Raw genomic sequence first — 11,580 nt, forward strand, 5'->3', positions numbered from 1 at the left:
GAGTGAGCTCCAGGACAGCCAGGGCTATACAGAGAAACCCTGTCTCGAAAAACCAAAAAAAAAAAAATCTTGATTTTACTGGGTTACTTGGTATTGTGATATGCAACCAGAGGTTTAGTTACTGGAATATGGGATCACCAGCTACATGGGTTTATGACTGAGGAAGTACCAGCAGCGCCAGGAACAAGCAAGCGGGATGAGGGTGGGGGGTGGGGAGGGGGAGTACAGGGCGGGGAGGGGGGCAGGGAAGGGGCGGGCTAACTGGAGAGAGTTGAGCATAGTCCAAGCCCTGCGGAACGGTGGCGGGCTTGTTCTTTTTAATATTTCCCGCAACAGTAACCCTCCAAAATGACCCAGTAATTTCATCTCTTAGCTACAGCCCTGAAAGATGGGGAACCTCTGGGCTCACAAAACCTTTCTCCCATGTGTTTACACAGCACTATTCATAACAGCCCAACCCAAATGTTAATCAACTGTGCTAAGTGGAGAAACAAAAGATGAAAGTCTTCAGACTAACTTTTTTTTTGACAACTTTTAATGTTTATCAGTGATAAAGTAGTGGTTCACTTCTCCGATGAATCGGGGATGGAGGAAGCCCCGAGTGGGTGAAGTCGTGAGCTAATGGTATTTTGATGTGGGCTCTGTTTGTAAAGGGCCCCTAGACCACTTGGTCTATCGAAGTTGGCAAAGCTTTCTCACATGGACCAATCTCAGGAGTGATGGATGGCAGAGCTTTCCTTGGGAGTCTGAGTGTGTGCAAAGATTTGCTACGGGCCGGACAGTCCGGGCTTCCTTCAACCCGTGGGGGGACAGGGTCCTAGTCAGGTAGACAAGGCATTGGCGAAGAAATGACAAACAGAAACAGACACAAGGGAGTGCTGTAACTGAATGCCATTTGTACAAAGTAGAAATCAGGCTTATATAGTATACAGAAAACAGGGCAAACTACAGAAGTCACATAGGCAGGAGATGGCTACATCAAGGTCAGTAAAATTAAACAGCCAGGTGCAAGGCAGAGGAGCAGTGGTGTCCTTCTTGGGCTGGGTCGTTCTGGCAGCCCCAAAGTAAACTCTCAGGGTCTGTCTGAAGCAAGTAGCTAAAGGTCGTATTTCAGCACTCCTTGGCTGTAACATAAACAATTAGTGGGGGAAGCCCTACAAGTTCTAACTTCTCACCGGCAGTAAAACAGTTTTTCTTTCTGTGTGAGACTGCTCTGATAATAAGTGCCTAACTGCTATCTCTGACTCTTGAGATGCCCTGTCTGGTAAGACAGCTTCTTAGTAAAAATTCCCAGCTAATTACAGCTAGGAAATCTATTAGGATCATTGAAACACTGTGAAGGCCAGGAAATAATGTTCAATCTCAGTGTTAGCTATAACGAAATATTTCTTAGGGCACCTTTATGCCTGAATAAAGAAAGCACGCAGATCTCTCCACAGACTTAGCAGAGACCAATCTGGAACACATCTGAGCTAGGAGATGTCAGTGACTGACTACCTCAGGAGGCTGACTCCCTTTGGAGTCATAATGGCTCTTGTCCATGATCAGGTTTTAACCCTGGTACTGTAGACCTACTGGGGTAGACAAGTACGTGCAGCAAAGATTAGTAAGTGCAGCTTCCCCGTCCAGAATGTCTGCTGCCCAAGACTACGCACTTACAGAGACCCCCGTTAGGCTAGACGACCCCTCTCCCTGGGTTGCACCTGATAAGCACACTGAGGTGCCAGGTGGTAATACGAGAGAACCCCATCTACTCCCAGCTTCACTGCCTGCCTGTCTGCTTGCCTGCCTGCCTGTCTGTCTGTCTGTCTGTCTCTTCTTCATTCCCTTGCCACCCTTAGTTCCTGGACCCAAGCCTTGCAGGATGTGGCACCAGCATTTCAGCTTTACATCCCAAACATACTTTAGAAGCTTCTTAAAGGCAAGGGCGTGGCTCCATAGCTGATCAGAGCAAGCTCACCTCTGCTGTGCCCATACGACTATGTGTGCATTCATTGCAGAGCCAAATAGATGGGTTCATAACCAAAGTTAAAGTATTTATTTTTTTAAAAAATATTGTGTGTGTGTGTACACGCGCGCACTGGTATTTATGTGTGCATTTATGTGTAAACGTGTGTGCACGTGTGCAGAGGCCAGCAGTGGGTATCTGTGTCCTCCTTGATTTCTCCCTAACTATTCCTTTGAGGCAGAGTCTCTCCCTGAATCTGTGGCTCGTGTTTTTTCAGATAGGCTGGCAGCCAGCAAGCCTCAGCACCATCCTGTTTGTATACCCTTCAGAGCTGGGATTGCAGGTGCACATCAGACACCCAGCCGGTTATACGAAGTTAGGATGTGAGCATTCATCTTTGCCATCATGCAGCAGGCTCTCAGAACTACTGAGCCACACCTTGGGATGGATGAAATGAAAAGTGCTTTGTCTTCATGAATCCGATGGAAGATGCCTTTGATTGTTACTGGGGTAATAGTTTCCAAGTTCAAACAACAGACAAACACCACAATATGTATTTATTTATTTATTTATTTCATTTATTCATCTAATTATTTATTCAGGTTATACTCCCATTCCCTCCTCCCCCATCCTTTCTCTTCTACTAGTCCCACTTTTACAAGTCTCCCCCTCCCCGCATCCTTTCCCCCCCCACTCCTCCACCCCCCCGACTCTGCCACCAGTTATGAGTAACTGCTTTCTCTTGTGCAGGTTTAGGTAGCTATTTCTAGTTAAAGAATAAGTTCCTGTTTGTCCTGTGTTAAATCCTTGCAAGTTAAGGTTTCTAATTGTAATTAAGAATAAGTCCCTGTGGGGCTGGCGAGATGGCTCAGCAGGTAAGAGCACTGACTGTTCTTCCGAAGGTCCTGAGTTCAAATCCCAGCAACCACATGGTGGCTCACAACCGCCCATAATGAGATTTGATGCCCTCTTCTTGTGTGTCTGAAGACAGCTATAGTGTACTTAGGTATAATAATAAATAAATCTTTGGGCTGGAGCGAGCAGGGACTGAGAAATTGGGGCTGACTGGAGCCAGCAGAGGTCCTAAAAATTCAATTCCCAACAACAACATGAAGGCTCACAGCCATCTATACAGCTACAGTGTACTCCCATACATTAGATAAATAAATAAATCTTGAAGGAAAAAAAAAGTTCCTGTTTCCTAGATCCCATCTGAACTGTAAAATTTTTTTTCAACCTACACTAACCCTGTGACCCAGTTCCCATGACAGATATCCTTTCTCTATTCCTCTCCTTTTATTGTATCTAACAATATATGACAGCTGACTCTCTCGCTCCTGAGAACACTTCATCTATCGCATAAAAAGGACTTCAAGAGGCCAGCTGGAACTTACTCTCTCAAATCCCGATTTAGGGAGAGGCAACCAGACTAGCCAGTCCTGAGTACACCCCAAAATACAGCTTGTTTTAATCAGACAGTTGTGGACTTGGTTTTTCTCGTCGAAATTCTCCAGCTTAATACAATGTTAATTTGTTGGGTCTGCAGTTGAAGGACTTTTAGGCGATTTCTGTGTTCTGGCACATGCAGATAAAACAAAACAAAACAAAACAAAACAAAACGCTCTAGCCAGGCAGTGGTGGCGCACGCCTTTAATCACAGCAGTTGGGAGGCAGAGGCAGGCGGATTTCTGAGTTTGAGGCCAGCCTGGTCTACAGAGTGACCAGGACAGCCAGGGCTACACAGAGAAACCCTGTCTCAAAAAAAAAAAAAAAAAAAAGGCTCTAAACCTGAGTGTGTATAGCAGTTTGTGTGAACACAGCTTTTTCTTTCCTTTGATTAAAACCAGGAAAATACCCTGGCACTTGAGGCTGAGGCAGGTAGATCTCTGTGCATTTGAAGCCAGCCTTGTCTATGCAGGGAGTCCTTGTTGAAAATAACAGAACAAGAGCTGGAGAGATGGCTCAGCAGTTAAGAGCACTGACTGCTCTTCTGAAGGTCCTGAATTCAAATCCCAGCAACCACATGGTGGCTCACAACTATCCGTAATGAGATCTGCCACCCTCTTCTGGTGTGTCTGAAGACAGCTACAGTGTACTTAGATATAATAATAAATAAATCTTTAAAAAAAAAAAAGAAAAGGGGGCTGGAGAGATGGCTCAGTGGTTAAGAGCACCGACTGCTCTTCCAGAGGTCCTGAGTTCAAATCCCAGCAACCACATGGTGGCTCACAAACATCTGTAATGAGATCTGATGCCCTCTTCTGGTGTGTCTGAAGACAGCTACAGTGTACTTAGATATAATAATAAATAAATCTTAAAAAAAAAAAAGAAAAAAGAAAAAACAACAGAACAAGACAGAAAAAATGAGTTTGCTGGAAATACTTCCACTAACTTCTGATAAATCAGTTGAGAGGCTTTGTTCATTGTTGAATGAATGAGAGGCTGAATCATTGTTGTTGACTATATGTGAATAAATATACAGATGACCTTGCTGAGCCACCAAGTAAGTATATAATTAACTTCAAAAGATTGTTACCAGATATCCTTTATCTTTTATTTGTTTTTCCCCATTAACTTCTTTATTTATTCACTTTACATCCCGTCCTGCTTTCCTTCCAGCCCCTCCCCCTACTGTTCTCCTCTGAGAAACGGGAATAGTCTAACCCTTGTGAAACAGAGGTTTAATCATAAACCGGATGAGCCTAGTTGGTTGTTACCGTGAGATGACTTTTAAGCCTAAAATGGAGGCAGGCTGGTTCCTCAGTTCTTTGACCTTCACATACACACACTGTGGCATGTGCACACACACTCAGATACACTAAATAAATAAATGTAAAATAAACAACAAAAAAAAATTAGTGCTGAGCACCAGTCAACAGTTTGGAACCTTCTAGTACATGCAGACATCGCAGATGGCTTCTGTTGAAGACCATTTCCTTCCTCTCCCCCACACCTACTGCCCTCAGCTTCAAGGAGACCACACCCACTCCACCCGGTCTTTCGAAATTTTGTTGCCTTTGTCCTTGTCCCCAAGCCCTCTAGAGTTTTTCTTAGTTGTCTCTCCTCCTTTCCTCCTCCTCCCTGCCCTCCTCATCCCCCTATTCTTCCTCTTTGCTTGGAACTCAGAATCCCCGTGCCTCAGCAGCTGGATGCACCTGCACTCCTAGCTCCTACTGATACTTTTGGTATCTTTCAGGGAGCAGCTTTCTTCAGTGCCTCAGTCCTGAAGTGTGCCCCCTCTGCCTCTCCAGCCAACTCAGAAGTGGCTGAGCGCTTCCTCAAGTGGATTAGTGTTGCCACTCGCGTGGCTTCCCTCAGAGTCTGGCACAGAGACACCAGCTACTGTGGGAGACAGGGACGTCTTTGTGCTCCCTGATAAGCACTTAGGGGAACCTGAATTGCTAGGACACAGGGATGTTCATTCTTGAAAAGAAACAAGAAGGCTGGGAGCATGCGCATTCTAGGCTGCTGTGTGGTGGGGGCTACACTGGCCCCTCCCTCAGACCTTTATCATAACCTGCTGCTGCTTCTCCTTCTTTAAAGATTTATTCTATTAATTTTATGTGTATGAGTACACTGTAGCTGTACAGATGGCTGTAAGCTATCATTTGTGTGGCTGCTGGGAATTGAACTCAGGCCCTCTTCTGGCCGGCCCTGTTCACTCCGGTGTAATTCACTGTAGCTGTCTTCAGATGCACCAGAAGAGGGCGTCCGATCTCATTACAGGTGGTTGTGAGCCACCATGTGGTTGCTGGGATCCGACCTCAGGACCTTCAGAAGAACAGTCAGTGCTCTTACCCGCTGAGCCATCTCGCCAGCCCCCCTCTTCTTTTTCAAGTCAGGGTTTCTCTGTGTAGCTCTGGCTGTCCTGGAACTCACTCTGTAGACCAGGCTGGCCTCAAACTCAGAAATCCACCTGCCTCTGCCTCTCAAGTGCTGGGACTAAAGGCGTGCGCCACCACTGCCCAGCAGAACCTACCTTTTTTTTTTTTTTTAAGATAGAGTTTCTCTGTGAGCTCTGGCTGTCCTGGAACTCACTCTCAGTGGTGGGATTAAAGGTGTGTGCCATACTGCAGGGCTATAAAACCAATCTTTATGGACGATGTCATATGGATCTTACAAAGGGTTTTGATGTAGACGTTTCTAATCTTTACTTAGCTTAGTTTGTCCCTCAAGGAGATTTCCACATGCCTTATTGTGCATACGGGATTGAGTTATCACCAGGAAAGTTTTCATGGTATTCTGATGTTCTTAAATATGCCTAAAGTAAAGGACTCAAAGATAGACTCTCAACGTTTAAAGCAACGATGTCTGTTACCGCTGTGTTGAACAAGCTCCCTTCTTGCCTCCCAAATATCCTTACTAGGTCAGCCATGGTGGATGAGGAGACTCCCACAGGCTATATCACCCCACTTCCATATGCCAGTTGTGGGGAAATTTCCTTGGTAAAGCTGAAGCCACTGCTAAACCAACAGGCAACCAGAATTTGGGAGCAAAGTCCAAGACCCTGAGCCAGGCTGCAACAAGAAGGGAGATCTGTTTGCCTGGTCCAAAGTCTTGCTGGAGTTGTGCTGGGGCTCTGCTGACTGCAAAAACAGGGAGCCAGCCCATCAGATGAGGGGTTCAGAATCACACACCTGCTGGGGACTAGCTGGGGAGAGGTTGCACAGTGTGAGATTCGCAATGTTCTCAATGCCCCAGAGACAGGCTAGCCACATGGAATTTGGTGGACCCCGGGTTGGTCTATAGTGAGGAAAGGGTCCTGGGCCACTTTTCTGGAAGGATGGAAACTGCAGAGCTGTATAAAGCTAGCCAGTGGAGTTTGTGGTTCTTAGAATTCTTGGGAGGACAAAGAGCCCAGGAGCCGGAAGAAGCTGTACAGGGAAGGAATCAGCTCTGCTCACTGCACCGCCCTGCTGGCTGCATCCAAGCTGCTTCCTATCACCATGACACCCACACAGTGGCGGGTAGGGTCCGCGTAAGTGGCCGCTCCATGCCGGTGCCGAGAAAGAGAATCGGAGAGAGATGCAGACTATTTATGAAGACTGAAGCCAGAAGCTGGCTGCTGTAGGGGTCCCCCGTCATCCTCCCCATGAAGTAGGCTTTCGTGATCTCTCCCACAGAAGGCAGGGCTAGCGGAGAAAGGGCTGGGAAGTGTTGGCCAGTGCACAAGACACAAGACTTCTGCAGAGCTGAGAACCCTATACAATAGCGCCACCTAGAGGTCGGCCTCGGGTCCCCACGAGCTAGGTCGGGAAGTTGCAGACACCTCTAGGCTTCTGCCTCTCTCAGGCTCATTCATGAGCTGCTCTGGGGTCTGCCTCTGTACTCTAGAAGGAGTATAGCAGGTGGGTGAACCCTGGGGTGCTGTCTCTGAATTGAGGTTTACTGGGAGCTCTAGACAAGGTCCCTGCTGACCCTTGATTTTTATTAATCCAGGAGCCGATACTTTCAAGCTTTCAGGCAGTTCAGACTGTTCAGAGAATTGAATAGTGTGTTGAAGAAAGCTGCCTTCTTGCCTCCCAAATATTCTTACTAGGCCAGCCATGGTGGATGAAGAGACTCCCACAGGCTACATCACCCCACTTCCATATGCCAGTTGTGGGGATAGTCCTTGGTAAAAGGTGGAATGAATCTCAAGTAGCAAACGTTCACTACAGGCGATGTTTTTTTTTGTGTTTTTTTTTTTTTGTTTTTTTTAAGATTTATTTATTTATTATAAGTACACTGCAGCTGTCTTCAGACATACCAGAAGAGGGTGTCAGATCTTATTACAGACGGTTGTGAGCCACCATGTGGTTGCTGGGATTTGAACTCATGACCTTCGAAAGAGCAATCGTTGCTCTTACCCGCTCATCAGCCCCACTACAGGCAATCTTTGAGAACAACATTTCTGCAGTAGGGAATTTGGATTCACACCAAATGAAGACTGTAGGAAATTGTGACGTGGGGGTAAATGGATAAGGTTCTCTTATCCTAACCTTTTAAAAAGACAGTTGAAGTCAGGGGCAGTGGTTCTTGCAGGAGTGTAATCCCTGCACTCTGGAGGCTGAGGCAGGAAGCTTGCCAGCAGTTCAAAGTCAGTGGGGTTATATAGCAAGTACCAGGCCAGCAGGACCAAATAGCAGAGGGTGTGGTGGCCTACCCATGTGATTCCAGCACTCCAGAGACAGAGGCAGAAGAATCAACACAAGTTAAGGCGGTCCTGGGCAATATAGGGACAACAGGTCTGGCAAGCCCATAGAACAAGACTGTTTCCCAAAATAGGATGTGGATTATAGCTCAGCTGATGGATGCTTGCCTAGTCCTGGGTTCAGGACCCAGTGAGTCAGGTAACACCTTCTTATCCTGATTCCATTTTGTGTTTGCTTAGACCAGTGGTTCTCACCCTTCCTAATGTTGTGGTGACCCCTAACCCTCAAACTACTTTCATTACTACTCTATAACTGTAATTTTGCTACTGAAATGTAATGTAAGTATCTGATATGCAAGATATCTGATGTGTGACCCCTGTGAAAGGGTTTGTCAACATCTCTAAAAGAGTGGCCACTTATGTGAACTTCTGGCTTAAATGGTTCTCAGCCTCTACCCCCTGAACAGTAATGTTGCCTGGCAACACATTTGAGATTTCCATGATGTTGTATATGGTCCAGATATATTAACCAAAATAACTACTGTGTATATAAACTTAATATTAACTCAAAAAGTTGCAATTAAAAAAATAGCTGTCATCTAATGTCTGAAATAATATGAAAAAATTTTTATGCTCTGCCAGAAATGAGTGTTTCAAGGTTACTCTGACCCTCATTTAACTTGGAACTAAATTATGGTCTTTGATTTGAAAAACATTGTAACTATGAGCTTTTGTAACTCTGAGTCATGAACTCATTCTTGGTCACTGACCAATAAATGACTCATATGCTTTCCTTTTAAAAAAAAAAAAAGATTTATTTATTTATTTTACCTATGTGAGTATACTGTCACTCTCTTTAGACACAACAGTAGAAAGCATCAGGATCCTATCACAGATGGTTGTGAGCCACCATGTGGCTCTGGAAAAGCAATCAATGCTCTTATTCACTGAGCCATCTCTCCAACCTGACTCATACACTTTTTGCTGATTTAATCAGCATGATTGTCCATATCTTATCAGATATTTATTTTTATTGTTGCTGTTATTGTTATTGTTATTAGTTGTTAAGATGAGGTCTTTCTTACTATCTAGTTCTGGCTGTCTTGGAACTCACAATGTAAACCAGATGCACAGGTGTAGCCTCAGATGCACAGAGATCCACCTAAGGCAGTCTGGCTCTTTAACCAGATTTAACCAATCACTCAACACCATAAACACTGCCTGAAATGCTATAGCTTAGATTCCAGCCCACTATGGATCGTAAATGGCAGTGCTTTTACTAAACATGCAAGTTAGGGGGGGGGGTGTTCCTCCTAAATGATGTGGTGATATCATACAGTTAGTCTCAGTACTTGGGAGCCAAAAGTAGGTGGATCTGCATCCACCTTGAGCTTGAGCCTGAGGCAAGCCAAGGCTACATGTCAAGATCTTATCTCAAAAAACAAACAATCCAAATGTTTTTTTTTTTTATTTCTGTGTTTTGTTTCTCTGTGTGTGCCTATGTGAGTGTATGCACATGTGTGTGTTGGGGGTATACACAGAGGTCAGGAGAGGGAGTTGGATCTCTTGGAGCTGGAGTTACAGCTATTGTGTGCTATGCAGTATGGATGCTGTGACCAAACTCCAGTACTCATGACTAAGAAACAGGTTCTAAAAGTTGTGTGGTGGTGAATGCCTTTAATCCCAGCACTCAGGAGGCAGAGGGAGGTGGATCTCTGTGAGTTTGAGACTAGCCTGGTCTACAGAGTGACTTCCAGTACAGCCAGGGCTACAAGGGAAAACCCTGTCTCAACAAACAAACAAACAGCCAGGCAGTGGTGGTGCACGCCTTTAATCCCAGCACTTGGGAGACAGAGGCAGGTGGATTTCTGAGTTTGAGGCCAGCCTGGTCTACAGAATGAGTTCCAGGACAGCCAGAGCTATACAGAGAAACACTGTCTTGAAAAACAAACAACACAAAACAAAAACAAAACCAACCAAACAAACAATTGCTGGAGAGATGGCTCAGCAGTTAAGATCACTCTCTGCTCTTCCAGAGGTCCTCAGTTCAATTCCCAGTAACCACATGGTGGCTCACAACCACCTGTAATGTGATCTGGTGCTCTCTTCTGGTGTGTCTGAAGACAGCTACAGTGTACTCATATACATTAAATAAATAATTCTTTAAAAAAATAAATCTTTGCCGGGCGATGGTGGCGCAGGCCTTTAATCCCAGCACTTGGAAGGCAGAGACAGGCGGATTTCTGAGTTCGAGGCCAGCCTGGTCTACAGAGTGAGTTCCAGGACAGCCAGGGCTGCACAGAGAAACCCTGTCTCAAAAACAAACAAACAAACAAACAAACAAATCAGTATATTTTTGGATTGGTTTGTTACTGTGTTTGAACTTAAAGCTTACTATTTGGATTGCTAAGTTGAATTTTATCTTTCAAAACTTTTAAAATTTTGGCTTGGGATTACAAAAGAATTTCCAACATCATCTCAAATGGCCCTAAAAATAGTTTTGTTATTTTGTATGAAGAGTTTAAACAAAACAACCTTGCCAGCATTGGCACATGAAATCAAAATATTGATCAGTTCTGAAAAGCATTAGAAAGATGTTCTGAGGGGGCTGGAGAGATGGCTCAGCAGTTAAGAGCACAGAGGTCCTGAGTTGCTGAGTCCCCAGCAACCACATGGTGGCTCACAACCATCTGTAATGAGATCCAATGCCCTCTTCTGGTGTGTCTAAAGACAACGACAGTGTACTTATAGACATTAAATGCAAAAATCTTAAAAAAAAAAAAAAAAGGATGTTCTGAGTTGAGAGTTCCAAATATTAGCCAAGATTTCATTCTTTATGAGAAAGCTAACAAGTCCATCTTCCTCATTAGCATGGGTTTTTTACTTTTTTCAAGACAGGGTTTCTCTGTGTAGCCCTGTCTGTCCAGGCACTCACTCTGTAGACCAGGCTGGCCTTCAAGTCAGAGATTCTCCTGCTTCTGTCTCCCGGGTGCTGGAATCAAAGGCGTGCGCCACCACCATTTGGCTGGCATAGTCTTTAATAAATAGTAAAATTGTTACTGAAGTTTTTTTTGTTTCACATTTATTTAGTCTGTGTGTGTATGTGTATATGTATGTACGTGTATAAGTGTGTGTGTGTATGTGTGCATATGTGTGTGTCTCTGTGTCTGTGTGTGCATGCATGCTTGTGTGCATGAGTGTGTATGTGTGCATATGTGTGTGTCTCTGTGTGTGTGTGCATGCATGCTTGTGTGCATGAGTGTGTATGTGTGCATACGTGTGTACTAAAGCACACTCACTCACAGAAGCCAGAGGACAACTTTCAGGAGTCATTTCTCTCTTTCCATCACATGGATCCTTTGACTCAAACTCACGTTGTCAGCTTAGTAGTGGGCTAAATCCTGTAAGGTTCAGAAGTCTCTCTGGCCACCAAAAATTGGTTTTAAAGTATGAAGGACTTCCTTCTTTCTTTTCTTTCTTTCTTTCTTTTTTTTTTTTT

This window comes from Mastomys coucha, unplaced genomic scaffold, assembly GCF_008632895.1.
Source record: "Mastomys coucha isolate ucsf_1 unplaced genomic scaffold, UCSF_Mcou_1 pScaffold18, whole genome shotgun sequence".
Classification (NCBI taxonomy): Eukaryota; Metazoa; Chordata; class Mammalia; order Rodentia; family Muridae; genus Mastomys; species Mastomys coucha.